At 51.4% G+C, this 24,190-nt stretch overlaps 43 non-coding genes across 43 annotated transcripts; 9 read left to right on the forward strand and 34 right to left on the reverse strand.

Annotated features, from left to right (window-relative positions):
* Positions 1 to 40: 40 nt before the first annotated feature.
* On the reverse strand, positions 41 to 113 carry Trnak-uuu (transfer RNA lysine (anticodon UUU)). The gene has a single exon. It is a non-coding gene; the product is annotated as a tRNA-Lys (tRNA).
* A 296-nt stretch (positions 114 to 409) lies between these two features.
* On the reverse strand, positions 410 to 481 carry Trnae-uuc (transfer RNA glutamic acid (anticodon UUC)). The gene has a single exon. It is a non-coding gene; the product is annotated as a tRNA-Glu (tRNA).
* A 287-nt stretch (positions 482 to 768) lies between these two features.
* Trnam-cau (transfer RNA methionine (anticodon CAU)) lies at positions 769 to 841 on the reverse strand. The gene has a single exon. It is a non-coding gene; the product is annotated as a tRNA-Met (tRNA).
* A 974-nt stretch (positions 842 to 1,815) lies between these two features.
* Trnag-ucc (transfer RNA glycine (anticodon UCC)) lies at positions 1,816 to 1,887 on the forward strand. Its single transcript has one exon. It is a non-coding gene; the product is annotated as a tRNA-Gly (tRNA).
* A 265-nt stretch (positions 1,888 to 2,152) lies between these two features.
* Trnas-aga (transfer RNA serine (anticodon AGA)) lies at positions 2,153 to 2,234 on the reverse strand. The gene has a single exon. It is a non-coding gene; the product is annotated as a tRNA-Ser (tRNA).
* A 140-nt stretch (positions 2,235 to 2,374) lies between these two features.
* Positions 2,375 to 2,447, reverse strand: Trnak-uuu (transfer RNA lysine (anticodon UUU)). The gene has a single exon. It is a non-coding gene; the product is annotated as a tRNA-Lys (tRNA).
* Positions 2,448 to 2,743: 296 nt separating this feature from the next.
* Positions 2,744 to 2,815, reverse strand: Trnae-uuc (transfer RNA glutamic acid (anticodon UUC)). The gene has a single exon. It is a non-coding gene; the product is annotated as a tRNA-Glu (tRNA).
* A 287-nt stretch (positions 2,816 to 3,102) lies between these two features.
* Trnam-cau (transfer RNA methionine (anticodon CAU)) lies at positions 3,103 to 3,175 on the reverse strand. The gene has a single exon. It is a non-coding gene; the product is annotated as a tRNA-Met (tRNA).
* Positions 3,176 to 4,149: 974 nt separating this feature from the next.
* Positions 4,150 to 4,221, forward strand: Trnag-ucc (transfer RNA glycine (anticodon UCC)). Its single transcript has one exon. It is a non-coding gene; the product is annotated as a tRNA-Gly (tRNA).
* Positions 4,222 to 4,486: 265 nt separating this feature from the next.
* On the reverse strand, positions 4,487 to 4,568 carry Trnas-aga (transfer RNA serine (anticodon AGA)). The gene has a single exon. It is a non-coding gene; the product is annotated as a tRNA-Ser (tRNA).
* Positions 4,569 to 4,708: 140 nt separating this feature from the next.
* Trnak-uuu (transfer RNA lysine (anticodon UUU)) lies at positions 4,709 to 4,781 on the reverse strand. The gene has a single exon. It is a non-coding gene; the product is annotated as a tRNA-Lys (tRNA).
* A 1,770-nt stretch (positions 4,782 to 6,551) lies between these two features.
* Positions 6,552 to 6,624, reverse strand: Trnam-cau (transfer RNA methionine (anticodon CAU)). Its single transcript has one exon. It is a non-coding gene; the product is annotated as a tRNA-Met (tRNA).
* Positions 6,625 to 7,598: 974 nt separating this feature from the next.
* Positions 7,599 to 7,670, forward strand: Trnag-ucc (transfer RNA glycine (anticodon UCC)). The gene has a single exon. It is a non-coding gene; the product is annotated as a tRNA-Gly (tRNA).
* A 265-nt stretch (positions 7,671 to 7,935) lies between these two features.
* Positions 7,936 to 8,017, reverse strand: Trnas-aga (transfer RNA serine (anticodon AGA)). The gene has a single exon. It is a non-coding gene; the product is annotated as a tRNA-Ser (tRNA).
* Positions 8,018 to 8,157: 140 nt separating this feature from the next.
* On the reverse strand, positions 8,158 to 8,230 carry Trnak-uuu (transfer RNA lysine (anticodon UUU)). The gene has a single exon. It is a non-coding gene; the product is annotated as a tRNA-Lys (tRNA).
* Positions 8,231 to 8,526: 296 nt separating this feature from the next.
* On the reverse strand, positions 8,527 to 8,598 carry Trnae-uuc (transfer RNA glutamic acid (anticodon UUC)). Its single transcript has one exon. It is a non-coding gene; the product is annotated as a tRNA-Glu (tRNA).
* Positions 8,599 to 8,885: 287 nt separating this feature from the next.
* Positions 8,886 to 8,958, reverse strand: Trnam-cau (transfer RNA methionine (anticodon CAU)). Its single transcript has one exon. It is a non-coding gene; the product is annotated as a tRNA-Met (tRNA).
* Positions 8,959 to 9,932: 974 nt separating this feature from the next.
* On the forward strand, positions 9,933 to 10,004 carry Trnag-ucc (transfer RNA glycine (anticodon UCC)). Its single transcript has one exon. It is a non-coding gene; the product is annotated as a tRNA-Gly (tRNA).
* A 265-nt stretch (positions 10,005 to 10,269) lies between these two features.
* On the reverse strand, positions 10,270 to 10,351 carry Trnas-aga (transfer RNA serine (anticodon AGA)). The gene has a single exon. It is a non-coding gene; the product is annotated as a tRNA-Ser (tRNA).
* A 140-nt stretch (positions 10,352 to 10,491) lies between these two features.
* Positions 10,492 to 10,564, reverse strand: Trnak-uuu (transfer RNA lysine (anticodon UUU)). Its single transcript has one exon. It is a non-coding gene; the product is annotated as a tRNA-Lys (tRNA).
* A 296-nt stretch (positions 10,565 to 10,860) lies between these two features.
* Trnae-uuc (transfer RNA glutamic acid (anticodon UUC)) lies at positions 10,861 to 10,932 on the reverse strand. The gene has a single exon. It is a non-coding gene; the product is annotated as a tRNA-Glu (tRNA).
* Positions 10,933 to 11,219: 287 nt separating this feature from the next.
* Positions 11,220 to 11,292, reverse strand: Trnam-cau (transfer RNA methionine (anticodon CAU)). Its single transcript has one exon. It is a non-coding gene; the product is annotated as a tRNA-Met (tRNA).
* A 974-nt stretch (positions 11,293 to 12,266) lies between these two features.
* Positions 12,267 to 12,338, forward strand: Trnag-ucc (transfer RNA glycine (anticodon UCC)). Its single transcript has one exon. It is a non-coding gene; the product is annotated as a tRNA-Gly (tRNA).
* Positions 12,339 to 12,603: 265 nt separating this feature from the next.
* Positions 12,604 to 12,685, reverse strand: Trnas-aga (transfer RNA serine (anticodon AGA)). The gene has a single exon. It is a non-coding gene; the product is annotated as a tRNA-Ser (tRNA).
* A 140-nt stretch (positions 12,686 to 12,825) lies between these two features.
* Positions 12,826 to 12,898, reverse strand: Trnak-uuu (transfer RNA lysine (anticodon UUU)). The gene has a single exon. It is a non-coding gene; the product is annotated as a tRNA-Lys (tRNA).
* A 296-nt stretch (positions 12,899 to 13,194) lies between these two features.
* Trnae-uuc (transfer RNA glutamic acid (anticodon UUC)) lies at positions 13,195 to 13,266 on the reverse strand. The gene has a single exon. It is a non-coding gene; the product is annotated as a tRNA-Glu (tRNA).
* A 287-nt stretch (positions 13,267 to 13,553) lies between these two features.
* Positions 13,554 to 13,626, reverse strand: Trnam-cau (transfer RNA methionine (anticodon CAU)). Its single transcript has one exon. It is a non-coding gene; the product is annotated as a tRNA-Met (tRNA).
* Positions 13,627 to 14,600: 974 nt separating this feature from the next.
* On the forward strand, positions 14,601 to 14,672 carry Trnag-ucc (transfer RNA glycine (anticodon UCC)). Its single transcript has one exon. It is a non-coding gene; the product is annotated as a tRNA-Gly (tRNA).
* A 265-nt stretch (positions 14,673 to 14,937) lies between these two features.
* Positions 14,938 to 15,019, reverse strand: Trnap-agg (transfer RNA proline (anticodon AGG)). The gene has a single exon. It is a non-coding gene; the product is annotated as a tRNA-Pro (tRNA).
* A 140-nt stretch (positions 15,020 to 15,159) lies between these two features.
* Trnak-uuu (transfer RNA lysine (anticodon UUU)) lies at positions 15,160 to 15,232 on the reverse strand. The gene has a single exon. It is a non-coding gene; the product is annotated as a tRNA-Lys (tRNA).
* An 832-nt stretch (positions 15,233 to 16,064) lies between these two features.
* On the reverse strand, positions 16,065 to 16,137 carry Trnam-cau (transfer RNA methionine (anticodon CAU)). The gene has a single exon. It is a non-coding gene; the product is annotated as a tRNA-Met (tRNA).
* A 973-nt stretch (positions 16,138 to 17,110) lies between these two features.
* Trnag-ucc (transfer RNA glycine (anticodon UCC)) lies at positions 17,111 to 17,182 on the forward strand. Its single transcript has one exon. It is a non-coding gene; the product is annotated as a tRNA-Gly (tRNA).
* A 265-nt stretch (positions 17,183 to 17,447) lies between these two features.
* Positions 17,448 to 17,529, reverse strand: Trnap-agg (transfer RNA proline (anticodon AGG)). The gene has a single exon. It is a non-coding gene; the product is annotated as a tRNA-Pro (tRNA).
* A 140-nt stretch (positions 17,530 to 17,669) lies between these two features.
* On the reverse strand, positions 17,670 to 17,742 carry Trnak-uuu (transfer RNA lysine (anticodon UUU)). Its single transcript has one exon. It is a non-coding gene; the product is annotated as a tRNA-Lys (tRNA).
* An 832-nt stretch (positions 17,743 to 18,574) lies between these two features.
* Positions 18,575 to 18,647, reverse strand: Trnam-cau (transfer RNA methionine (anticodon CAU)). The gene has a single exon. It is a non-coding gene; the product is annotated as a tRNA-Met (tRNA).
* Positions 18,648 to 19,620: 973 nt separating this feature from the next.
* Trnag-ucc (transfer RNA glycine (anticodon UCC)) lies at positions 19,621 to 19,692 on the forward strand. The gene has a single exon. It is a non-coding gene; the product is annotated as a tRNA-Gly (tRNA).
* Positions 19,693 to 19,957: 265 nt separating this feature from the next.
* Trnap-agg (transfer RNA proline (anticodon AGG)) lies at positions 19,958 to 20,039 on the reverse strand. Its single transcript has one exon. It is a non-coding gene; the product is annotated as a tRNA-Pro (tRNA).
* A 140-nt stretch (positions 20,040 to 20,179) lies between these two features.
* Positions 20,180 to 20,252, reverse strand: Trnak-uuu (transfer RNA lysine (anticodon UUU)). Its single transcript has one exon. It is a non-coding gene; the product is annotated as a tRNA-Lys (tRNA).
* Positions 20,253 to 21,085: 833 nt separating this feature from the next.
* Trnam-cau (transfer RNA methionine (anticodon CAU)) lies at positions 21,086 to 21,158 on the reverse strand. Its single transcript has one exon. It is a non-coding gene; the product is annotated as a tRNA-Met (tRNA).
* Positions 21,159 to 22,132: 974 nt separating this feature from the next.
* Trnag-ucc (transfer RNA glycine (anticodon UCC)) lies at positions 22,133 to 22,204 on the forward strand. The gene has a single exon. It is a non-coding gene; the product is annotated as a tRNA-Gly (tRNA).
* Positions 22,205 to 22,469: 265 nt separating this feature from the next.
* Positions 22,470 to 22,551, reverse strand: Trnas-aga (transfer RNA serine (anticodon AGA)). Its single transcript has one exon. It is a non-coding gene; the product is annotated as a tRNA-Ser (tRNA).
* Positions 22,552 to 22,691: 140 nt separating this feature from the next.
* Trnak-uuu (transfer RNA lysine (anticodon UUU)) lies at positions 22,692 to 22,764 on the reverse strand. Its single transcript has one exon. It is a non-coding gene; the product is annotated as a tRNA-Lys (tRNA).
* An 833-nt stretch (positions 22,765 to 23,597) lies between these two features.
* Positions 23,598 to 23,670, reverse strand: Trnam-cau (transfer RNA methionine (anticodon CAU)). Its single transcript has one exon. It is a non-coding gene; the product is annotated as a tRNA-Met (tRNA).
* Positions 23,671 to 24,190: the final 520 nt, after the last annotated feature.

Raw genomic sequence — 24,190 nt, forward strand, 5'->3', positions numbered from 1 at the left:
TCGCTACGAGACGAGCCATTACGGAAACGTTAAAAATCTTCGCCCGGACAGGGACTCGAACCCTGGACCCTTAGGTTAAAAGCCTAATGCTCTACCGACTGAGCTATCCGGGCTCACGCTTCTTGCGGATGGAGCGGCTGCAAGCAACGTGAATAACTGGAACGCGTGTGTAGGCGTACTACGGTAATATCTGGCTTCTGGCGCAACTGGCGACTTCACCGACTTCCCACTGACGCTGGTAGCAGCCCAACAGCTGACCAGCGCCTCCTCTCCCTTTACCCCGGTGCTGACAGTAATTGCATCATGTGCCTGTTTTCCCCGATTACATTCGGTTGAAGCTCCGCAAGGAGGGCGAAAAACGAACGTTGGAAGGCCAAAACATGGAGCGTTGGGTGCGTAAAAACTTCCGTTCCGGTACCGGGAATCGAACCCGGGCCTCCTGGGTGAAAGCCAGCTATCCTAGCCACTAGACCACACCGGATTTGCGCTATGACGTGAGGTTCACTCCGTTTCCTCTCGTATTTCGTGCTGAACCTGGACTCACTGCTGTTCTCTGTTTGCCAGCATATTTGCGCACAGCTCGAAATTGACTATTCGTTATTTTACTCATAACAGGTTAAGAGAAAGATCAAAGTTGTACGTTGTCATAATTGGAAATAAACATTTTGACGCTGAGCGTAGACTCCTTGTGGATAACGAATGACAATTAAGTTCGTTCCCTAGCAACAGCAACATCGTTAATTCAGCCGTGATGTACAGCAAATTAAATGCCCCGGGTGAGGATCGAACTCACGACCTTAAGATTATGAGACTTACGCGCTACCTACTGCGCTACCGAGGCACGTTGCGAGCAACGTTCCAGGAAACTTGGTAAGTCTCGCATATTAGAGATAGACAGTTTGCGCTCTCTGAAGAATCTGTTGTGTTGCTACACGTGCTTTCCCGACTTGCTAGATTAAACTGCTGCCGCAGCTTTTTCAACGGAACGCAGCACTGCCTGAGGTTACAGTCCATCGCCCTTGCGGCGCCTGAACACAGCGGCCTGTTGGGCCAGGCCGACGTTACAGCTCAGAAATAGCACGCGACCGTCCAAGTACGGTCTCTTGCGTGCTGCGTGTTTGGTTCTTCTCACAGCGAATCCTGCTATACATTCCTGAGGCTGACGGAGCTCAAGCGAGGAATCGGTGCGGCAGCATTATAGCGATAACAGCAGAACGATGCATCGGCCGGGAATCGAACCCGGGCCGCCCGCGTGCTAAGCGAGCATTCTACCACTTTTTTTTTCTTCTCATTTCGTTCGTTGCATTTGTTGGGGGCGGACGTCCGATGACGCCCGTTCAAGTTCATCGTTGACTCAGTCTTTTATTACAGAGGGCAGATAACTGTCAGACCGAACACGCTGAGTTATCGTGCCGGCAAACCTTAAGATTATGAGACTTACGCGCTGCTTACTGCACTACTGAGGCACATGCCACTGAACCACCGATGCTCGACAAGCTGCCCGTGCTTCCCGAGCAGTTTTCTGCAGGGAAAGTGGGATTGCCACCCAGCGACGTCGGATGAAACCGAAAAAAGTGCTACACACGCGGAGTCCTCCACTACACTGCCTTAAGACGACCACTCATCACTATCGTGTGAGTAACCTTGCGGCTGCGGCGACTAGTCTCGCCCAAAGACGCAGCGTGCGTGGAGGCGCTACCCGAATGCGTGTGGATGCACCCTCCTAGCTCGTAAAGCGCCTACAGCTACTATCACCGTGGGCCGCTGCTGGCGGGCGGGAAGCCGACACAGCGCGGCGTCGCGAGGAGCGGCTGTGCGGTGGTGGTGTAATGGTGAGCATAGTTGCCTTCCAAGCAGTTGATCCGGGTTCGATTCCCGGCCACCGCAAGTAACGCTAGTTTTTTCGTATATAGTATGTGAGCCGCGTGCTGTTAAATTAACGTTTTTGTCGTCGTTACTCCACGCAGACCATCCTGTAGTATGTCCCGACTTGTCCCGACTTTGCTCGGCTGACGCGAAAGCTGACGCTTGGAATTCGCCCTTATCAAAAGGACAGGCACTATAAACGGCTGTGAGAGGCGAGGTACCAAAACGACAGGCAAACTGCGAAATTTTCTGCTCCTTCTTCTTAAACAAAAAAAGAAAAAACGGACGCAGTCGGTAGGACTCGAACCTACGCTCCCAGAGGGAATCTGATTTCTAGTCAGACGCCTTAACCACTCGGCCACGACTGCTCGTAACTGAAGAGTCCCTCGAATCGTGAAAAATCAAACCCGTCTGCGCAGAATTTTGACAGGAAACGAACTCCGTGCACTGATTACGGCAGGGCTACCATCGCTACGAGACGAGCCATTACGGAAACGTTAAAAATCTTCGCCCGGACAGGGACTCGAACCCTGGACCCTTAGGTTAAAAGCCTAATGCTCTACCGACTGAGCTATCCGGGCTCACGCTTCTTGCGGATGGAGCGGCTGCAAGCAACGTGAATAACTGGAACGCGTGTGTAGGCGTACTACGGTAATATCTGGCTTCTGGCGCAACTGGCGACTTCACCGACTTCCCACTGACGCTGGTAGCAGCCCAACAGCTGACCAGCGCCTCCTCTCCCTTTACCCCGGTGCTGACAGTAATTGCATCATGTGCCTGTTTTCCCCGATTACATTCGGTTGAAGCTCCGCAAGGAGGGCGAAAAACGAACGTTGGAAGGCCAAAACATGGAGCGTTGGGTGCGTAAAAACTTCCGTTCCGGTACCGGGAATCGAACCCGGGCCTCCTGGGTGAAAGCCAGCTATCCTAGCCACTAGACCACACCGGATTTGCGCTATGACGTGAGGTTCACTCCGTTTCCTCTCGTATTTCGTGCTGAACCTGGACTCACTGCTGTTCTCTGTTTGCCAGCATATTTGCGCACAGCTCGAAATTGACTATTCGTTATTTTACTCATAACAGGTTAAGAGAAAGATCAAAGTTGTACGTTGTCATAATTGGAAATAAACATTTTGACGCTGAGCGTAGACTCCTTGTGGATAACGAATGACAATTAAGTTCGTTCCCTAGCAACAGCAACATCGTTAATTCAGCCGTGATGTACAGCAAATTAAATGCCCCGGGTGAGGATCGAACTCACGACCTTAAGATTATGAGACTTACGCGCTACCTACTGCGCTACCGAGGCACGTTGCGAGCAACGTTCCAGGAAACTTGGTAAGTCTCGCATATTAGAGATAGACAGTTTGCGCTCTCTGAAGAATCTGTTGTGTTGCTACACGTGCTTTCCCGACTTGCTAGATTAAACTGCTGCCGCAGCTTTTTCAACGGAACGCAGCACTGCCTGAGGTTACAGTCCATCGCCCTTGCGGCGCCTGAACACAGCGGCCTGTTGGGCCAGGCCGACGTTACAGCTCAGAAATAGCACGCGACCGTCCAAGTACGGTCTCTTGCGTGCTGCGTGTTTGGTTCTTCTCACAGCGAATCCTGCTATACATTCCTGAGGCTGACGGAGCTCAAGCGAGGAATCGGTGCGGCAGCATTATAGCGATAACAGCAGAACGATGCATCGGCCGGGAATCGAACCCGGGCCGCCCGCGTGCTAAGCGAGCATTCTACCACTTTTTTTTTCTTCTCATTTCGTTCGTTGCATTTGTTGGGGGCGGACGTCCGATGACGCCCGTTCAAGTTCATCGTTGACTCAGTCTTTTATTACAGAGGGCAGATAACTGTCAGACCGAACACGCTGAGTTATCGTGCCGGCAAACCTTAAGATTATGAGACTTACGCGCTGCTTACTGCACTACTGAGGCACATGCCACTGAACCACCGATGCTCGACAAGCTGCCCGTGCTTCCCGAGCAGTTTTCTGCAGGGAAAGTGGGATTGCCACCCAGCGACGTCGGATGAAACCGAAAAAAGTGCTACACACGCGGAGTCCTCCACTACACTGCCTTAAGACGACCACTCATCACTATCGTGTGAGTAACCTTGCGGCTGCGGCGACTAGTCTCGCCCAAAGACGCAGCGTGCGTGGAGGCGCTACCCGAATGCGTGTGGATGCACCCTCCTAGCTCGTAAAGCGCCTACAGCTACTATCACCGTGGGCCGCTGCTGGCGGGCGGGAAGCCGACACAGCGCGGCGTCGCGAGGAGCGGCTGTGCGGTGGTGGTGTAATGGTGAGCATAGTTGCCTTCCAAGCAGTTGATCCGGGTTCGATTCCCGGCCACCGCAAGTAACGCTAGTTTTTTCGTATATAGTATGTGAGCCGCGTGCTGTTAAATTAACGTTTTTGTCGTCGTTACTCCACGCAGACCATCCTGTAGTATGTCCCGACTTGTCCCGACTTTGCTCGGCTGACGCGAAAGCTGACGCTTGGAATTCGCCCTTATCAAAAGGACAGGCACTATAAACGGCTGTGAGAGGCGAGGTACCAAAACGACAGGCAAACTGCGAAATTTTCTGCTCCTTCTTCTTAAACAAAAAAAGAAAAAACGGACGCAGTCGGTAGGACTCGAACCTACGCTCCCAGAGGGAATCTGATTTCTAGTCAGACGCCTTAACCACTCGGCCACGACTGCTCGTAACTGAAGAGTCCCTCGAATCGTGAAAAATCAAACCCGTCTGCGCAGAATTTTGACAGGAAACGAACTCCGTGCACTGATTACGGCAGGGCTACCATCGCTACGAGACGAGCCATTACGGAAACGTTAAAAATCTTCGCCCGGACAGGGACTCGAACCCTGGACCCTTAGGTTAAAAGCCTAATGCTCTACCGACTGAGCTATCCGGGCTCACGCTTCTTGCGGATGGAGCGGCTGCAAGCAACGTGAATAACTGGAACGCGTGTGTAGGCGTACTACGGTAATATCTGGCTTCTGGCGCAACTGGCGACTTCACCGACTTCCCACTGACGCTGGTAGCAGCCCAACAGCTGACCAGCGCCTCCTCTCCCTTTACCCCGGTGCTGACAGTAATTGCATCATGTGCCTGTTTTCCCCGATTACATTCGGTTGAAGCTCCGCAAGGAGGGCGAAAAACGAACGTTGGAAGGCCAAAACATGGAGCGTTGGGTGCGTAAAAACTTCCGTTCCGGTACCGGGAATCGAACCCGGGCCTCCTGGGTGAAAGCCAGCTATCCTAGCCACTTTTTTTTTTTTTTTTTTTTTTTTTTTTTTTTTTTTTTTTTTTTGTCGTGATTTGTTCCGAAAAAATTCCGTTCCGGTACCGGGAATCGAACCCGGGCCTCCTGGGTGAAAGCCAGGTATCCTAGCCACTTTTTTTTTTTTTTTTTTTTTATTTTTTTTTCATTTGCCTCCTGTGAGGATTTTTTTTTTTATTTTTAATTTAAAGCTTTCAGTGTCAGATAAGCGTCGGCAAGGAGGGCAGGGGTCAAAAAATGCTGAGGCCTGGCCTCAATGCCGCCCCTCATCCGTCACCTAATTGCAGAATTTCCATTTGTTGCGCGCTGTGTATTTTTAATTATAAATTGCCATCTCGGCTAGGCTTCATAATTGAAAAAAAAGAATTTGAATTTAAGTGCTGATTGATGACAATCGTTAAATAAATGAATTTCTTCTCTTAATAAAAGTGGGAAAAAATTTCGGGACTCCCTTCATTTGTTGCGACTTAAATACGGTGCTTAAATTTGAAGATGAACTGAATCATATAGTGTACTTTTCTTCTCCGATTATTGTTGTATAAAAGAAAGTCTTTTGTTTGCTCTTCGCTGTCATCCGATTCCCAGTCGCTCGAAGACAATTTTGAGCATGTTGCCATACGTCTTCTTATGGCCTGGATATTTAACTATTCTATCATATTCATTTTTCAGGTACATATGAAAATCAATGATATTGTCGGTCCCTAAGTTATTAACGACATAGCTAACGTATGTTCCCATTAACCAATGAATTGAGTTATTTTTGGTGGCAGGGAAATATTGGATCTGTGGCCGGAGAAGTATCAGAGGCTGAAAATTGTCGGTGGATGATCTTGTGAGGAAAGCCAATTGGTCTCTCAACCATTTCCAGTTGTCCATATGCCCAGCACACGTGAATCTGTGGACTGTGGTATCGAGGAGATTACATTTGAGACAAAGGTTTGTTTGGCTAATCCCGATGGAGTGCAATCGTTCGTTGGTGCTAACTATATTGTTGACCGATTTGTACCATGAGGTTTTGGCGTCGGAGGAGAGACCACGCAGGTTGATATTCTTCCATATAGTTGTCCAATCGTAATACGGATATTTTTCTTCTCTAGCCACTAGACCACACCGGATTTGCGCTATGACGTGAGGTTCACTCCGTTTCCTCTCGTATTTCGTGCTGAACCTGGACTCACTGCTGTTCTCTGTTTGCCAGCATATTTGCGCACAGCTCGAAATTGACTATTCGTTATTTTACTCATAACAGGTTAAGAGAAAGATCAAAGTTGTACGTTGTCATAATTGGAAATAAACATTTTGACGCTGAGCGTAGACTCCTTGTGGATAACGAATGACAATTAAGTTCGTTCCCTAGCAACAGCAACATCGTTAATTCAGCCGTGATGTACAGCAAATTAAATGCCCCGGGTGAGGATCGAACTCACGACCTTAAGATTATGAGACTTACGCGCTACCTACTGCGCTACCGAGGCACGTTGCGAGCAACGTTCCAGGAAACTTGGTAAGTCTCGCATATTAGAGATAGACAGTTTGCGCTCTCTGAAGAATCTGTTGTGTTGCTACACGTGCTTTCCCGACTTGCTAGATTAAACTGCTGCCGCAGCTTTTTCAACGGAACGCAGCACTGCCTGAGGTTACAGTCCATCGCCCTTGCGGCGCCTGAACACAGCGGCCTGTTGGGCCAGGCCGACGTTACAGCTCAGAAATAGCACGCGACCGTCCAAGTACGGTCTCTTGCGTGCTGCGTGTTTGGTTCTTCTCACAGCGAATCCTGCTATACATTCCTGAGGCTGACGGAGCTCAAGCGAGGAATCGGTGCGGCAGCATTATAGCGATAACAGCAGAACGATGCATCGGCCGGGAATCGAACCCGGGCCGCCCGCGTGCTAAGCGAGCATTCTACCACTTTTTTTTTCTTCTCATTTCGTTCGTTGCATTTGTTGGGGGCGGACGTCCGATGACGCCCGTTCAAGTTCATCGTTGACTCAGTCTTTTATTACAGAGGGCAGATAACTGTCAGACCGAACACGCTGAGTTATCGTGCCGGCAAACCTTAAGATTATGAGACTTACGCGCTGCTTACTGCACTACTGAGGCACATGCCACTGAACCACCGATGCTCGACAAGCTGCCCGTGCTTCCCGAGCAGTTTTCTGCAGGGAAAGTGGGATTGCCACCCAGCGACGTCGGATGAAACCGAAAAAAGTGCTACACACGCGGAGTCCTCCACTACACTGCCTTAAGACGACCACTCATCACTATCGTGTGAGTAACCTTGCGGCTGCGGCGACTAGTCTCGCCCAAAGACGCAGCGTGCGTGGAGGCGCTACCCGAATGCGTGTGGATGCACCCTCCTAGCTCGTAAAGCGCCTACAGCTACTATCACCGTGGGCCGCTGCTGGCGGGCGGGAAGCCGACACAGCGCGGCGTCGCGAGGAGCGGCTGTGCGGTGGTGGTGTAATGGTGAGCATAGTTGCCTTCCAAGCAGTTGATCCGGGTTCGATTCCCGGCCACCGCAAGTAACGCTAGTTTTTTCGTATATAGTATGTGAGCCGCGTGCTGTTAAATTAACGTTTTTGTCGTCGTTACTCCACGCAGACCATCCTGTAGTATGTCCCGACTTGTCCCGACTTTGCTCGGCTGACGCGAAAGCTGACGCTTGGAATTCGCCCTTATCAAAAGGACAGGCACTATAAACGGCTGTGAGAGGCGAGGTACCAAAACGACAGGCAAACTGCGAAATTTTCTGCTCCTTCTTCTTAAACAAAAAAAGAAAAAACGGACGCAGTCGGTAGGACTCGAACCTACGCTGCCAGAGGGAATCTGATTTCTAGTCAGACGCCTTAACCACTCGGCCACGACTGCTCGTAACTGAAGAGTCCCTCGAATCGTGAAAAATCAAACCCGTCTGCGCAGAATTTTGACAGGAAACGAACTCCGTGCACTGATTACGGCAGGGCTACCATCGCTACGAGACGAGCCATTACGGAAACGTTAAAAATCTTCGCCCGGACAGGGACTCGAACCCTGGACCCTTAGGTTAAAAGCCTAATGCTCTACCGACTGAGCTATCCGGGCTCACGCTTCTTGCGGATGGAGCGGCTGCAAGCAACGTGAATAACTGGAACGCGTGTGTAGGCGTACTACGGTAATATCTGGCTTCTGGCGCAACTGGCGACTTCACCGACTTCCCACTGACGCTGGTAGCAGCCCAACAGCTGACCAGCGCCTCCTCTCCCTTTACCCCGGTGCTGACAGTAATTGCATCATGTGCCTGTTTTCCCCGATTACATTCGGTTGAAGCTCCGCAAGGAGGGCGAAAAACGAACGTTGGAAGGCCAAAACATGGAGCGTTGGGTGCGTAAAAACTTCCGTTCCGGTACCGGGAATCGAACCCGGGCCTCCTGGGTGAAAGCCAGCTATCCTAGCCACTAGACCACACCGGATTTGCGCTATGACGTGAGGTTCACTCCGTTTCCTCTCGTATTTCGTGCTGAACCTGGACTCACTGCTGTTCTCTGTTTGCCAGCATATTTGCGCACAGCTCGAAATTGACTATTCGTTATTTTACTCATAACAGGTTAAGAGAAAGATCAAAGTTGTACGTTGTCATAATTGGAAATAAACATTTTGACGCTGAGCGTAGACTCCTTGTGGATAACGAATGACAATTAAGTTCGTTCCCTAGCAACAGCAACATCGTTAATTCAGCCGTGATGTACAGCAAATTAAATGCCCCGGGTGAGGATCGAACTCACGACCTTAAGATTATGAGACTTACGCGCTACCTACTGCGCTACCGAGGCACGTTGCGAGCAACGTTCCAGGAAACTTGGTAAGTCTCGCATATTAGAGATAGACAGTTTGCGCTCTCTGAAGAATCTGTTGTGTTGCTACACGTGCTTTCCCGACTTGCTAGATTAAACTGCTGCCGCAGCTTTTTCAACGGAACGCAGCACTGCCTGAGGTTACAGTCCATCGCCCTTGCGGCGCCTGAACACAGCGGCCTGTTGGGCCAGGCCGACGTTACAGCTCAGAAATAGCACGCGACCGTCCAAGTACGGTCTCTTGCGTGCTGCGTGTTTGGTTCTTCTCACAGCGAATCCTGCTATACATTCCTGAGGCTGACGGAGCTCAAGCGAGGAATCGGTGCGGCAGCATTATAGCGATAACAGCAGAACGATGCATCGGCCGGGAATCGAACCCGGGCCGCCCGCGTGCTAAGCGAGCATTCTACCACTTTTTTTTTCTTCTCATTTCGTTCGTTGCATTTGTTGGGGGCGGACGTCCGATGACGCCCGTTCAAGTTCATCGTTGACTCAGTCTTTTATTACAGAGGGCAGATAACTGTCAGACCGAACACGCTGAGTTATCGTGCCGGCAAACCTTAAGATTATGAGACTTACGCGCTGCTTACTGCACTACTGAGGCACATGCCACTGAACCACCGATGCTCGACAAGCTGCCCGTGCTTCCCGAGCAGTTTTCTGCAGGGAAAGTGGGATTGCCACCCAGCGACGTCGGATGAAACCGAAAAAAGTGCTACACACGCGGAGTCCTCCACTACACTGCCTTAAGACGACCACTCATCACTATCGTGTGAGTAACCTTGCGGCTGCGGCGACTAGTCTCGCCCAAAGACGCAGCGTGCGTGGAGGCGCTACCCGAATGCGTGTGGATGCACCCTCCTAGCTCGTAAAGCGCCTACAGCTACTATCACCGTGGGCCGCTGCTGGCGGGCGGGAAGCCGACACAGCGCGGCGTCGCGAGGAGCGGCTGTGCGGTGGTGGTGTAATGGTGAGCATAGTTGCCTTCCAAGCAGTTGATCCGGGTTCGATTCCCGGCCACCGCAAGTAACGCTAGTTTTTTCGTATATAGTATGTGAGCCGCGTGCTGTTAAATTAACGTTTTTGTCGTCGTTACTCCACGCAGACCATCCTGTAGTATGTCCCGACTTGTCCCGACTTTGCTCGGCTGACGCGAAAGCTGACGCTTGGAATTCGCCCTTATCAAAAGGACAGGCACTATAAACGGCTGTGAGAGGCGAGGTACCAAAACGACAGGCAAACTGCGAAATTTTCTGCTCCTTCTTCTTAAACAAAAAAAGAAAAAACGGACGCAGTCGGTAGGACTCGAACCTACGCTGCCAGAGGGAATCTGATTTCTAGTCAGACGCCTTAACCACTCGGCCACGACTGCTCGTAACTGAAGAGTCCCTCGAATCGTGAAAAATCAAACCCGTCTGCGCAGAATTTTGACAGGAAACGAACTCCGTGCACTGATTACGGCAGGGCTACCATCGCTACGAGACGAGCCATTACGGAAACGTTAAAAATCTTCGCCCGGACAGGGACTCGAACCCTGGACCCTTAGGTTAAAAGCCTAATGCTCTACCGACTGAGCTATCCGGGCTCACGCTTCTTGCGGATGGAGCGGCTGCAAGCAACGTGAATAACTGGAACGCGTGTGTAGGCGTACTACGGTAATATCTGGCTTCTGGCGCAACTGGCGACTTCACCGACTTCCCACTGACGCTGGTAGCAGCCCAACAGCTGACCAGCGCCTCCTCTCCCTTTACCCCGGTGCTGACAGTAATTGCATCATGTGCCTGTTTTCCCCGATTACATTCGGTTGAAGCTCCGCAAGGAGGGCGAAAAACGAACGTTGGAAGGCCAAAACATGGAGCGTTGGGTGCGTAAAAACTTCCGTTCCGGTACCGGGAATCGAACCCGGGCCTCCTGGGTGAAAGCCAGCTATCCTAGCCACTAGACCACACCGGATTTGCGCTATGACGTGAGGTTCACTCCGTTTCCTCTCGTATTTCGTGCTGAACCTGGACTCACTGCTGTTCTCTGTTTGCCAGCATATTTGCGCACAGCTCGAAATTGACTATTCGTTATTTTACTCATAACAGGTTAAGAGAAAGATCAAAGTTGTACGTTGTCATAATTGGAAATAAACATTTTGACGCTGAGCGTAGACTCCTTGTGGATAACGAATGACAATTAAGTTCGTTCCCTAGCAACAGCAACATCGTTAATTCAGCCGTGATGTACAGCAAATTAAATGCCCCGGGTGAGGATCGAACTCACGACCTTAAGATTATGAGACTTACGCGCTACCTACTGCGCTACCGAGGCACGTTGCGAGCAACGTTCCAGGAAACTTGGTAAGTCTCGCATATTAGAGATAGACAGTTTGCGCTCTCTGAAGAATCTGTTGTGTTGCTACACGTGCTTTCCCGACTTGCTAGATTAAACTGCTGCCGCAGCTTTTTCAACGGAACGCAGCACTGCCTGAGGTTACAGTCCATCGCCCTTGCGGCGCCTGAACACAGCGGCCTGTTGGGCCAGGCCGACGTTACAGCTCAGAAATAGCACGCGACCGTCCAAGTACGGTCTCTTGCGTGCTGCGTGTTTGGTTCTTCTCACAGCGAATCCTGCTATACATTCCTGAGGCTGACGGAGCTCAAGCGAGGAATCGGTGCGGCAGCATTATAGCGATAACAGCAGAACGATGCATCGGCCGGGAATCGAACCCGGGCCGCCCGCGTGCTAAGCGAGCATTCTACCACTTTTTTTTTCTTCTCATTTCGTTCGTTGCATTTGTTGGGGGCGGACGTCCGATGACGCCCGTTCAAGTTCATCGTTGACTCAGTCTTTTATTACAGAGGGCAGATAACTGTCAGACCGAACACGCTGAGTTATCGTGCCGGCAAACCTTAAGATTATGAGACTTACGCGCTGCTTACTGCACTACTGAGGCACATGCCACTGAACCACCGATGCTCGACAAGCTGCCCGTGCTTCCCGAGCAGTTTTCTGCAGGGAAAGTGGGATTGCCACCCAGCGACGTCGGATGAAACCGAAAAAAGTGCTACACACGCGGAGTCCTCCACTACACTGCCTTAAGACGACCACTCATCACTATCGTGTGAGTAACCTTGCGGCTGCGGCGACTAGTCTCGCCCAAAGACGCAGCGTGCGTGGAGGCGCTACCCGAATGCGTGTGGATGCACCCTCCTAGCTCGTAAAGCGCCTACAGCTACTATCACCGTGGGCCGCTGCTGGCGGGCGGGAAGCCGACACAGCGCGGCGTCGCGAGGAGCGGCTGTGCGGTGGTGGTGTAATGGTGAGCATAGTTGCCTTCCAAGCAGTTGATCCGGGTTCGATTCCCGGCCACCGCAAGTAACGCTAGTTTTTTCGTATATAGTATGTGAGCCGCGTGCTGTTAAATTAACGTTTTTGTCGTCGTTACTCCACGCAGACCATCCTGTAGTATGTCCCGACTTGTCCCGACTTTGCTCGGCTGACGCGAAAGCTGACGCTTGGAATTCGCCCTTATCAAAAGGACAGGCACTATAAACGGCTGTGAGAGGCGAGGTACCAAAACGACAGGCAAACTGCGAAATTTTCTGCTCCTTCTTCTTAAACAAAAAAAGAAAAAACGGACGCAGTCGGTAGGACTCGAACCTACGCTCCCAGAGGGAATCTGATTTCTAGTCAGACGCCTTAACCACTCGGCCACGACTGCTCGTAACTGAAGAGTCCCTCGAATCGTGAAAAATCAAACCCGTCTGCGCAGAATTTTGACAGGAAACGAACTCCGTGCACTGATTACGGCAGGGCTACCATCGCTACGAGACGAGCCATTACGGAAACGTTAAAAATCTTCGCCCGGACAGGGACTCGAACCCTGGACCCTTAGGTTAAAAGCCTAATGCTCTACCGACTGAGCTATCCGGGCTCACGCTTCTTGCGGATGGAGCGGCTGCAAGCAACGTGAATAACTGGAACGCGTGTGTAGGCGTACTACGGTAATATCTGGCTTCTGGCGCAACTGGCGACTTCACCGACTTCCCACTGACGCTGGTAGCAGCCCAACAGCTGACCAGCGCCTCCTCTCCCTTTACCCCGGTGCTGACAGTAATTGCATCATGTGCCTGTTTTCCCCGATTACATTCGGTTGAAGCTCCGCAAGGAGGGCGAAAAACGAACGTTGGAAGGCCAAAACATGGAGCGTTGGGTGCGTAAAAACTTCCGTTCCGGTACCGGGAATCGAACCCGGGCCTCCTGGGTGAAAGCCAGCTATCCTAGCCACTAGACCACACCGGATTTGCGCTATGACGTGAGGTTCACTCCGTTTCCTCTCGTATTTCGTGCTGAACCTGGACTCACTGCTGTTCTCTGTTTGCCAGCATATTTGCGCACAGCTCGAAATTGACTATTCGTTATTTTACTCATAACAGGTTAAGAGAAAGATCAAAGTTGTACGTTGTCATAATTGGAAATAAACATTTTGACGCTGAGCGTAGACTCCTTGTGGATAACGAATGACAATTAATTTCATTCCCTAGCAACAGCAACATCGTTAATTCAGCCGTGATGTACAGCAAATTAAATGCCCCGGGTGAGGATCGAACTCACGACCTTAAGATTATGAGACTTACGCGCTACCTACTGCGCTACCGAGGCACGTTGCGAGCAACGTTCCAGGAAACTTGGTAAGTCTCGCATATTAGAGATAGAGAGTTTGCGCGCTCTGAAGAATCTGTTGTGTTGCTACACGTGCTTTCCCGACTTGCTAGATTAAACTGCTGCCGCAGCTTTTTCAACGGAACGCAGCACTGCCTGAGGTTACAGTCCATCGCCCTTGCGGCGCCTGAACACAGCGGCCTGTTGGGCCAGGCCGACGTTACAGCTCAGAAATAGCACGCGACCGTCCAAGTACGGTCTCTTGCGTGCTGCGTGTTTGGTTCTTCTCACAGCGAATCCTGCTATACATTCCTGAGGCTGATGGAGCTCAAGCGAGGAATCGGTGCGGCAGCATTATAGCGATAACAGCAGAACGATGCATCGGCCGGGAATCGAACCCGGGCCGCCCGCGTGCTAAGCGAGCATTCTACCACTTTTTTTTTCTTCTCATTTCGTTCGTTGCATTTGTTGGGGGCGGACGTCCGATGACGCCCGTTCAAGTTCATCGTTGACTCAGTCTTTTATTACAGAGGGCAGATAACTGTCAGACCGAACACGCTGAGTTATCGTGCCGGCAAACCTTAAGATTATGAGACTTACGCGCTGCTTACTGCACTACTGAGGCACATGCCACTGAACCACCGATGCTCGACAAGCTGCCCGTGCTTCCCGAGCAGTTTTCTGCAGGGAAAGTGGGATTGCCACCCAGCGACGTCGGATGAAACCGAAAAAAGTGCTACACACGCGGAGTCCTCCACTACACTGCCTTAAGACGACCACTCATCACTATCGTGTGAGTAACCTTGCGGCTGCGGCGACTAGTCTCGCCCAAAGACGCAGCGTGCGTGGAGGCGCTACCCGAATGCGTGTGGATGCACCCTCCTAGCTCGTAAAGCGCCTACAGCTACTATCACCGTGGGCCGCTGCTGGCGGGCGGGAAGCCGACACAGCGCGGCGTCGCGAGGAGCGGCTGTGCGGTGGTGGTGTAATGGTGAGCATAGTTGCCTTCCAAGCAGTTGATCCGGGTTCGATTCCCGGCCACCGCAAGTAACGCTAGTTTTTTCGTATATAGTATGTGAGCCGCGTGCTGTTAAATTAACGTTTTTGTCGTCGTTACTCCACGCAGACCATCCTGTAGTATGTCCCGACTTGTCCCGACTTTGCTCGGCTGACGCGAAAGCTGACGCTTGGAATTCGCCCTTATCAAAAGGACAGGCACTATAAACGGCTGTGAGAGGCGAGGTACCAAAACGACAGGCAAACTGCGAAATTTTCTGCTCCTTCTTCTTAAACAAAAAAAGAAAAAACGGACGCAGTCGGTAGGACTCGAACCTACGCTCCCAGAGGGAATCTGATTCCTAGTCAGACGCCTTAACCACTCGGCCACGACTGCTCGTAACTGAAGAGTCCCTCGAATCGTGAAAAATCAAACCCGTCTGCGCAGAATTTTGACAGGAAACGAACTCCGTGCACTGATTACGGCAGGGCTACCATCGCTACGAGACGAGCCATTACGGAAACGTTAAAAATCTTCGCCCGGACAGGGACTCGAACCCTGGACCCTTAGGTTAAAAGCCTAATGCTCTACCGACTGAGCTATCCGGGCTCACGCTTCTTGCGGATGGAGCGGCTGCAAGCAACGTGAATAACTGGAACGCGTGTGTAGGCGTACTACGGTAATATCTGGCTTCTGGCGCAACTGGCGACTTCACCGACTTCCCACTGACGCTGGTAGCAGCCCAACAGCTGACCAGCGCCTCCTCTCCCTTTACCCCGGTGCTGACAGTAATTGCATCATGTGCCTGTTTTCCCCGATTACATTCGGTTGAAGCTCCGCAAGGAGGGCGAAAAACGAACGTTGGAAGGCCAAAACATGGAGCGTTGGGTGCGTAAAAACTTCCGTTCCGGTACCGGGAATCGAACCCGGGCCTCCTGGGTGAAAGCCAGGTATCCTAGCCACTTTTTTTTTTTTTTTTTAAATCTCATTTTGTTCGTTTTCGTTCGTTGTATCTGCTCTGGGAGGACGTCGAAAGACACCCGTTCCAGTTCGTTGTTGATCCATTAACTCAGTTTTTTTTAATTACAGAGGGCAGCTAACCCTCTGACCGAGCGCGCTGAGCTACCGTGCCGGCGCCACTAGACCACACCGGATTTGCGCTATGACGTGAGGTTCACTCCGTTTCCTCTCGTATTTCGTGCTGAACCTGGACTCACTGCTGTTCTCTGTTTGCCAGCATATTTGCGCACAGCTCGAAATTGACTATTCGTTATTTTACTCATAACAGGTTAAGAGAAAGATCAAAGTTGTACGTTGTCATAATTGGAAATAAACATTTTGACGCTGAGCGTAGACTCCTTGTGGATAACGAATGACAATTAAGTTCGTTCCCTAGCAACAGCAACACCGTTAATTCAGCCGTGATGTACAGCAAATTAAATGCCCCGGGTGAGGATCGAACTCACGACCTTAAGATTATGAGACTTACGCGCTACCTACTGCGCTACCGAGGCACGTTGCGAGCAACGTTCCAGGAAACTTGGTAAGTCTCGCATATTAGAGATAGAGAGTTTGCGCGCTCTGAAGAATCTGTTGTGTTGCTACACGTGCTTTCCCGACTTGCTAGATTAAACTGCTGCCGCAGCTTTTTCAACGGAACGCAGCACTGCCTGAGGTTACAGTCCATCGCCCTTGCGGCGCCTGAACACAGCGGCCTGTTGGGCCAGGCCGACGTTACAGCTCAGAAATAGCACGCGACCGTCCAAGTACGGTCTCTTGCGTGCTGCGTGTTTGGTTCTTCTCACAGCGAATCCTGCTATACATTCCTGAGGCTGACGGAGCTCAAGCGAGGAATCGGTGCGGCAGCATTATAGCGATAACAGCAGAACGATACATCGGCCGGGAATCGAACCCGGGCCGCCCGCGTGCTAAGCGAGCATTCTACCACTTTTTTTTCTTCTCATTTCGTTCGTTGCATTTGTTGGGGGCGGACGTCCGATGACGCCCGTTCAAGTTCATCGTTGACTCAGTCTTTTATTACAGAGGGCAGATAACTGTCAGACCGAACACGCTGAGTTATCGTGCCGGCAAACCTTAAGATTATGAGACTTACGCGCTGCTTACTGCACTACTGAGGCACATGCCACTGAACCACCGATGCTCGACAAGCTGCCCGTGCTTCCCGAGCAGTTTTCTGCAGGGAAAGTGGGATTGCCACCCAGCGACGTCGGATGAAACCGAAAAAAGTGCTACACACGCGGAGTCCTCCACTACACTGCCTTAAGACGACCACTCATCACTATAGTGTGAGTAACCTTGCGGCTGCGGCGACTAGTCTCGCCCAAAGACGCAGCGTGCGTGGAGGCGCTACCCGAATGCGTGTGGATGCACCCTCCTAGCTCGTAAAGCGCCTACAGCTACTATCACCGTGGGCCGCTGCTGGCGGGCGGGAAGCCGACACAGCGCGGCGTCGCGAGGAGCGGCTGTGCGGTGGTGGTGTAATGGTGAGCATAGTTGCCTTCCAAGCAGTTGATCCGGGTTCGATTCCCGGCCACCGCAAGTAACGCTAGTTTTTTCGTATATAGTATGTGAGCCGCGTGCTGTTAAATTAACGTTTTTGTCGTCGTTACTCCACGCAGACCATCCTGTAGTATGTCCCGACTTGTCCCGACTTTGCTCGGCTGACGCGAAAGCTGACGCTTGGAATTCGCCCTTATCAAAAGGACAGGCACTATAAACGGCTGTGAGAGGCGAGGTACCAAAACGACAGGCAAACTGCGAAATTTTCTGCTCCTTCTTCTTAAACAAAAAAAGAAAAAACGGACGCAGTCGGTAGGACTCGAACCTACGCTCCCAGAGGGAATCTGATTCCTAGTCAGACGCCTTAACCACTCGGCCACGACTGCTCGTAACTGAAGAGTCCCTCGAATCGTGAAAAATCAAACCCGTCTGCGCAGAATTTTGACAGGAAACGAACTCCGTGCACTGATTAGGGCAGGGCTACCATCGCTACGAGACGAGCCATTACGGAAACGTTAAAAATCTTCGCCCGGACAGGGACTCGAACCCTGGACCCTTAGGTTAAAAGCCTAATGCTCTACCGACTGAGCTATCCGGGCTCACGCTTCTTGCGGATGGAGCGGCTGCAAGCAACGTGAATAACTGGAACGCGTGTGTAGGCGTACTACGGTAATATCTGGCTTCTGGCGCAACTGGCGACTTCACCGACTTCCCACTGACGCTGGTAGCAGCCCAACAGCTGACCAGCGCCTCCTCTCCCTTTACCCCGGTGCTGACAGTAATTGCATCATGTGCCTGTTTTCCCCGATTACATTCGGTTGAAGCTCCGCAAGGAGGGCGAAAAACGAACGTTGGAAGGCCAAAACATGGAGCGTTGGGTGCGTAAAAACTTCCGTTCCGGTACCGGGAATCGAACCCGGGCCTCCTGGGTGAAAGCCAGGTATCCTAGCCACTTTTTTTTTTTTTTTTTAAATCTCATTTTGTTCGTTTTCGTTCGTTGTATCTGCTCTGGGAGGACGTCGAAAGACACCCGTTCCAGTTCGTTGTTGATCCATTAACTCAGTTTTTTTTAATTACAGAGGGCAGCTAACCCTCTGACCGAGCGCGCTGAGCTACCGTGCCGGCGCCACTAGACCACACCGGATTTGCGCTATGACGTGAGGTTCACTCCGTTTCCTCTCGTATTTCGTGCTGAACCTGGACTCACTGCTGTTCTCTGTTTGCCAGCATATTTGCGCACAGCTCGAAATTGACTATTCGTTATTTTACTCATAACAGGTTAAGAGAAAGATCAAAGTTGTACGTTGTCATAATTGGAAATAAACATTTTGACGCTGAGCGTAGACTCCTTGTGGATAACGAATGACAATTAAGTTCGTTCCCTAGCAACAGCAACACCGTTAATTCAGCCGTGATGTACAGCAAATTAAATGCCCCGGGTGAGGATCGAACTCACGACCTTAAGATTATGAGACTTACGCGCTACCTACTGCGCTACCGAGGCACGTTGCGAGCAACGTTCCAGGAAACTTGGTAAGTCTCGCATATTAGAGATAGAGAGTTTGCGCGCTCTGAAGAATCTGTTGTGTTGCTACACGTGCTTTCCCGACTTGCTAGATTAAACTGCTGCCGCAGCTTTTTCAACGGAACGCAGCACTGCCTGAGGTTACAGTCCATCGCCCTTGCGGCGCCTGAACACAGCGGCCTGTTGGGCCAGGCCGACGTTACAGCTCAGAAATAGCACGCGACCGTCCAAGTACGGTCTCTTGCGTGCTGCGTGTTTGGTTCTTCTCACAGCGAATCCTGCTATACATTCCTGAGGCTGACGGAGCTCAAGCGAGGAATCGGTGCGGCAGCATTATAGCGATAACAGCAGAACGATACATCGGCCGGGAATCGAACCCGGGCCGCCCGCGTGCTAAGCGAGCATTCTACCACTTTTTTTTCTTCTCATTTCGTTCGTTGCATTTGTTGGGGGCGGACGTCCGATGACGCCCGTTCAAGTTCATCGTTGACTCAGTCTTTTATTACAGAGGGCAGATAACTGTCAGACCGAACACGCTGAGTTATCGTGCCGGCAAACCTTAAGATTATGAGACTTACGCGCTGCTTACTGCACTACTGAGGCACATGCCACTGAACCACCGATGCTCGACAAGCTGCCCGTGCTTCCCGAGCAGTTTTCTGCAGGGAAAGTGGGATTGCCACCCAGCGACGTCGGATGAAACCGAAAAAAGTGCTACACACGCGGAGTCCTCCACTACACTGCCTTAAGACGACCACTCATCACTATAGTGTGAGTAACCTTGCGGCTGCGGCGACTAGTCTCGCCCAAAGACGCAGCGTGCGTGGAGGCGCTACCCGAATGCGTGTGGATGCACCCTCCTAGCTCGTAAAGCGCCTACAGCTACTATCACCGTGGGCCGCTGCTGGCGGGCGGGAAGCCGACACAGCGCGGCGTCGCGAGGAGCGGCTGTGCGGTGGTGGTGTAATGGTGAGCATAGTTGCCTTCCAAGCAGTTGATCCGGGTTCGATTCCCGGCCACCGCAAGTAACGCTAGTTTTTTCGTATATAGTATGTGAGCCGCGTGCTGTTAAATTAACGTTTTTGTCGTCGTTACTCCACGCAGACCATCCTGTAGTATGTCCCGACTTGTCCCGACTTTGCTCGGCTGACGCGAAAGCTGACGCTTGGAATTCGCCCTTATCAAAAGGACAGGCACTATAAACGGCTGTGAGAGGCGAGGTACCAAAACGACAGGCAAACTGCGAAATTTTCTGCTCCTTCTTCTTAAACAAAAAAAGAAAAAACGGACGCAGTCGGTAGGACTCGAACCTACGCTCCCAGAGGGAATCTGATTCCTAGTCAGACGCCTTAACCACTCGGCCACGACTGCTCGTAACTGAAGAGTCCCTCGAATCGTGAAAAATCAAACCCGTCTGCGCAGAATTTTGACAGGAAACGAACTCCGTGCACTGATTAGGGCAGGGCTACCATCGCTACGAGACGAGCCATTACGGAAACGTTAAAAATCTTCGCCCGGACAGGGACTCGAACCCTGGACCCTTAGGTTAAAAGCCTAATGCTCTACCGACTGAGCTATCCGGGCTCACGCTTCTTGCGGATGGAGCGGCTGCAAGCAACGTGAATAACTGGAACGCGTGTGTAGGCGTACTACGGTAATATCTGGCTTCTGGCGCAACTGGCGACTTCACCGACTTCCCACTGACGCTGGTAGCAGCCCAACAGCTGACCAGCGCCTCCTCTCCCTTTACCCCGGTGCTGACAGTAATTGCATCATGTGCCTGTTTTCCCCGATTACATTCGGTTGAAGCTCCGCAAGGAGGGCGAAAAACGAACGTTGGAAGGCCAAAACATGGAGCGTTGGGTGCGTAAAAACTTCCGTTCCGGTACCGGGAATCGAACCCGGGCCTCCTGGGTGAAAGCCAGGTATCCTAGCCACTTTTTTTTTTTTTTTTTTAAATCTCATTTTGTTCGTTTTCGTTCGTTGTATCTGCTCTGGGAGGACGTCGAAAGACACCCGTTCCAGTTCGTTGTTGATCCATTAACTCAGTTTTTTTTAATTACAGAGGGCAGCTAACCCTCTGACCGAGCGCGCTGAGCTACCGTGCCGGCGCCACTAGACCACACCGGATTTGCGCTATGACGTGAGGTTCACTCCGTTTCCTCTCGTATTTCGTGCTGAACCTGGACTCACTGCTGTTCTCTGTTTGCCAGCATATTTGCGCACAGCTCGAAATTGACTATTCGTTATTTTACTCATAACAGGTTAAGAGAAAGATCAAAGTTGTACGTTGTCATAATTGGAAATAAACATTTTGACGCTGAGCGTAGACTCCTTGTGGATAACGAATGACAATTAAGTTCGTTCCCTAGCAACAGCAACACCGTTAATTCAGCCGTGATGTACAGCAAATTAAATGCCCCGGGTGAGGATCGAACTCACGACCTTAAGATTATGAGACTTACGCGCTACCTACTGCGCTACCGAGGCACGTTGCGAGCAACGTTCCAGGAAACTTGGTAAGTCTCGCATATTAGAGATAGAGAGTTTGCGCGCTCTGAAGAATCTGTTGTGTTGCTACACGTGCTTTCCCGACTTGCTAGATTAAACTGCTGCCGCAGCTTTTTCAACGGAACGCAGCACTGCCTGAGGTTACAGTCCATCGCCCTTGCGGCGCCTGAACACAGCGGCCTGTTGGGCCAGGCCGACGTTACAGCTCAGAAATAGCACGCGACCGTCCAAGTACGGTCTCTTGCGTGCTGCGTGTTTGGTTCTTCTCACAGCGAATCCTGCTATACATTCCTGAGGCTGACGGAGCTCAAGCGAGGAATCGGTGCGGCAGCATTATAGCGATAACAGCAGAACGATACATCGGCCGGGAATCGAACCCGGGCCGCCCGCGTGCTAAGCGAGCATTCTACCACTTTTTTTTTCTTCTCATTTCGTTCGTTGCATTTGTTGGGGGCGGACGTCCGATGACGCCCGTTCAAGTTCATCGTTGACTCAGTCTTTTATTACAGAGGGCAGATAACTGTCAGACCGAACACGCTGAGTTATCGTGCCGGCAAACCTTAAGATTATGAGACTTACGCGCTGCTTACTGCACTACTGAGGCACATGCCACTGAACCACCGATGCTCGACAAGCTGCCCGTGCTTCCCGAGCAGTTTTCTGCAGGGAAAGTGGGATTGCCACCCAGCGACGTCGGATGAAACCGAAAAAAGTGCTACACACGCGGAGTCCTCCACTACACTGCCTTAAAACGACCACTCATCACTATCGTGTGAGTAACCTTGCGGCTGCGGCGACTAGTCTCGCCCAAAGACGCAGCGTGCGTGGAGGCGCTACCCGAATGCGTGTGGATGCACCCTCCTAGCTCGTAAAGCGCCTACAGCTACTATCACCGTGGGCCGCTGCTGGCGGGCGGGAAGCCGACACAGCGCGGCGTCGCGAGGAGCGGCTGTGCGGTGGTGGTGTAATGGTGAGCATAGTTGCCTTCCAAGCAGTTGATCCGGGTTCGATTCCCGGCCACCGCAAGTAACGCTAGTTTTTTCGTATATAGTATGTGAGCCGCGTGCTGTTAAATTAACGTTTTTGTCGTCGTTACTCCACGCAGACCATCCTGTAGTATGTCCCGACTTGTCCCGACTTTGCTCGGCTGACGCGAAAGCTGACGCTTGGAATTCGCCCTTATCAAAAGGACAGGCACTATAAACGGCTGTGAGAGGCGAGGTACCAAAACGACAGGCAAACTGCGAAATTTTCTGCTCCTTCTTCTTAAACAAAAAAAGAAAAAACGGACGCAGTCGGTAGGACTCGAACCTACGCTCCCAGAGGGAATCTGATTTCTAGTCAGACGCCTTAACCACTCGGCCACGACTGCTCGTAACTGAAGAGTCCCTCGAATCGTGAAAAATCAAACCCGTCTGCGCAGAATTTTGACAGGAAACGAACTCCGTGCACTGATTACGGCAGGGCTACCATCGCTACGAGACGAGCCATTACGGAAACGTTAAAAATCTTCGCCCGGACAGGGACTCGAACCCTGGACCCTTAGGTTAAAAGCCTAATGCTCTACCGACTGAGCTATCCGGGCTCACGCTTCTTGCGGATGGAGCGGCTGCAAGCAACGTGAATAACTGGAACGCGTGTGTAGGCGTACTACGGTAATATCTGGCTTCTGGCGCAACTGGCGACTTCACCGACTTCCCACTGACGCTGGTAGCAGCCCAACAGCTGACCAGCGCCTCCTCTCCCTTTACCCCGGTGCTGACAGTAATTGCATCATGTGCCTGTTTTCCCCGATTACATTCGGTTGAAGCTCCGCAAGGAGGGCGAAAAACGAACGTTGGAAGGCCAAAACATGGAGCGTTGGGTGCGTAAAAACTTCCGTTCCGGTACCGGGAATCGAACCCGGGCCTCCTGGGTGAAAGCCAGGTATCCTAGCCACTTTTTTTTTTTTTTTTTTAAATCTCATTTTGTTCGTTTTCGTTCGTTGTATCTGCTCTGGGAGGACGTCGAAAGACACCCGTTCCAGTTCGTTGTTGATCCATTAACTCAGTTTTTTTTAATTACAGAGGGCAGCTAACCCTCTGACCGAGCGCGCTGAGCTACCGTGCCGGCGCCACTAGACCACACCGGATTTGCGCTATGACGTGAGGTTCACTCCGTTTCCTCTCGTATTTCGTGCTGAACCTGGACTCACTGCTGTTCTCTGTTTGCCAGCATATTTGCGCACAGCTCGAAATTGACTATTCGTTATTTTACTCATAACAGGTTAAGAGAAAGATCAAAGTTGTACGTTGTCATAATTGGAAATAAACATTTTGACGCTGAGCGTAGACTCCTTGTGGATAACGAATGACAATTAAGTTCGTTCCCTAGCAACAGCAACACCGTTAATTCAGCCGTGATGTACAGCAAATTAAATGCCCCGGGTGAGGATCGAACTCACGACCTTAAGATTATGAGACTTACGCGCTACCTACTGCGCTACCGAGGCACGTTGCGAGCAACGTTCCAGGAAACTTGGTAAGTCTCGCATATTAGAGATAGAGAGTTTGCGCGCTCTGAAGAATCTGTTGTGTTGCTACACGTGCTTTCCCGACTTGCTAGATTAAACTGCTGCCGCAGCTTTTTCAACGGAACGCAGCACTGCCTGAGGTTACAGTCCATCGCCCTTGCGGCGCCTGAACACAGCGGCCTGTTGGGCCAGGCCGACGTTACAGCTCAGAAATAGCACGCGACCGTCCAAGTACGGTCTCTTGCGTGCTGCGTGTTTGGTTCTTCTCACAGCGAATCCTGCTATACATTCCTGAGGCTGACGGAGCTCAAGCGAGGAATCGGTGCGGCAGCATTATAGCGATAACAGCAGAACGATACATCGGCCGGGAATCGAACCCGGGCCGCCCGCGTGCTAAGCGAGCATTCTACCACTTTTTTTTTCTTCTCATTTCGTTCGTTGCATTTGTTGGGGGCGGACGTCCGATGACGCCCGTTCAAGTTCATCGTTGACTCAGTCT

The sequence above is a fragment of the Schistocerca nitens genome, unplaced genomic scaffold, assembly GCF_023898315.1.
Source record: "Schistocerca nitens isolate TAMUIC-IGC-003100 unplaced genomic scaffold, iqSchNite1.1 HiC_scaffold_377, whole genome shotgun sequence".
NCBI classification, from domain to species: domain Eukaryota; kingdom Metazoa; phylum Arthropoda; class Insecta; order Orthoptera; family Acrididae; genus Schistocerca; species Schistocerca nitens.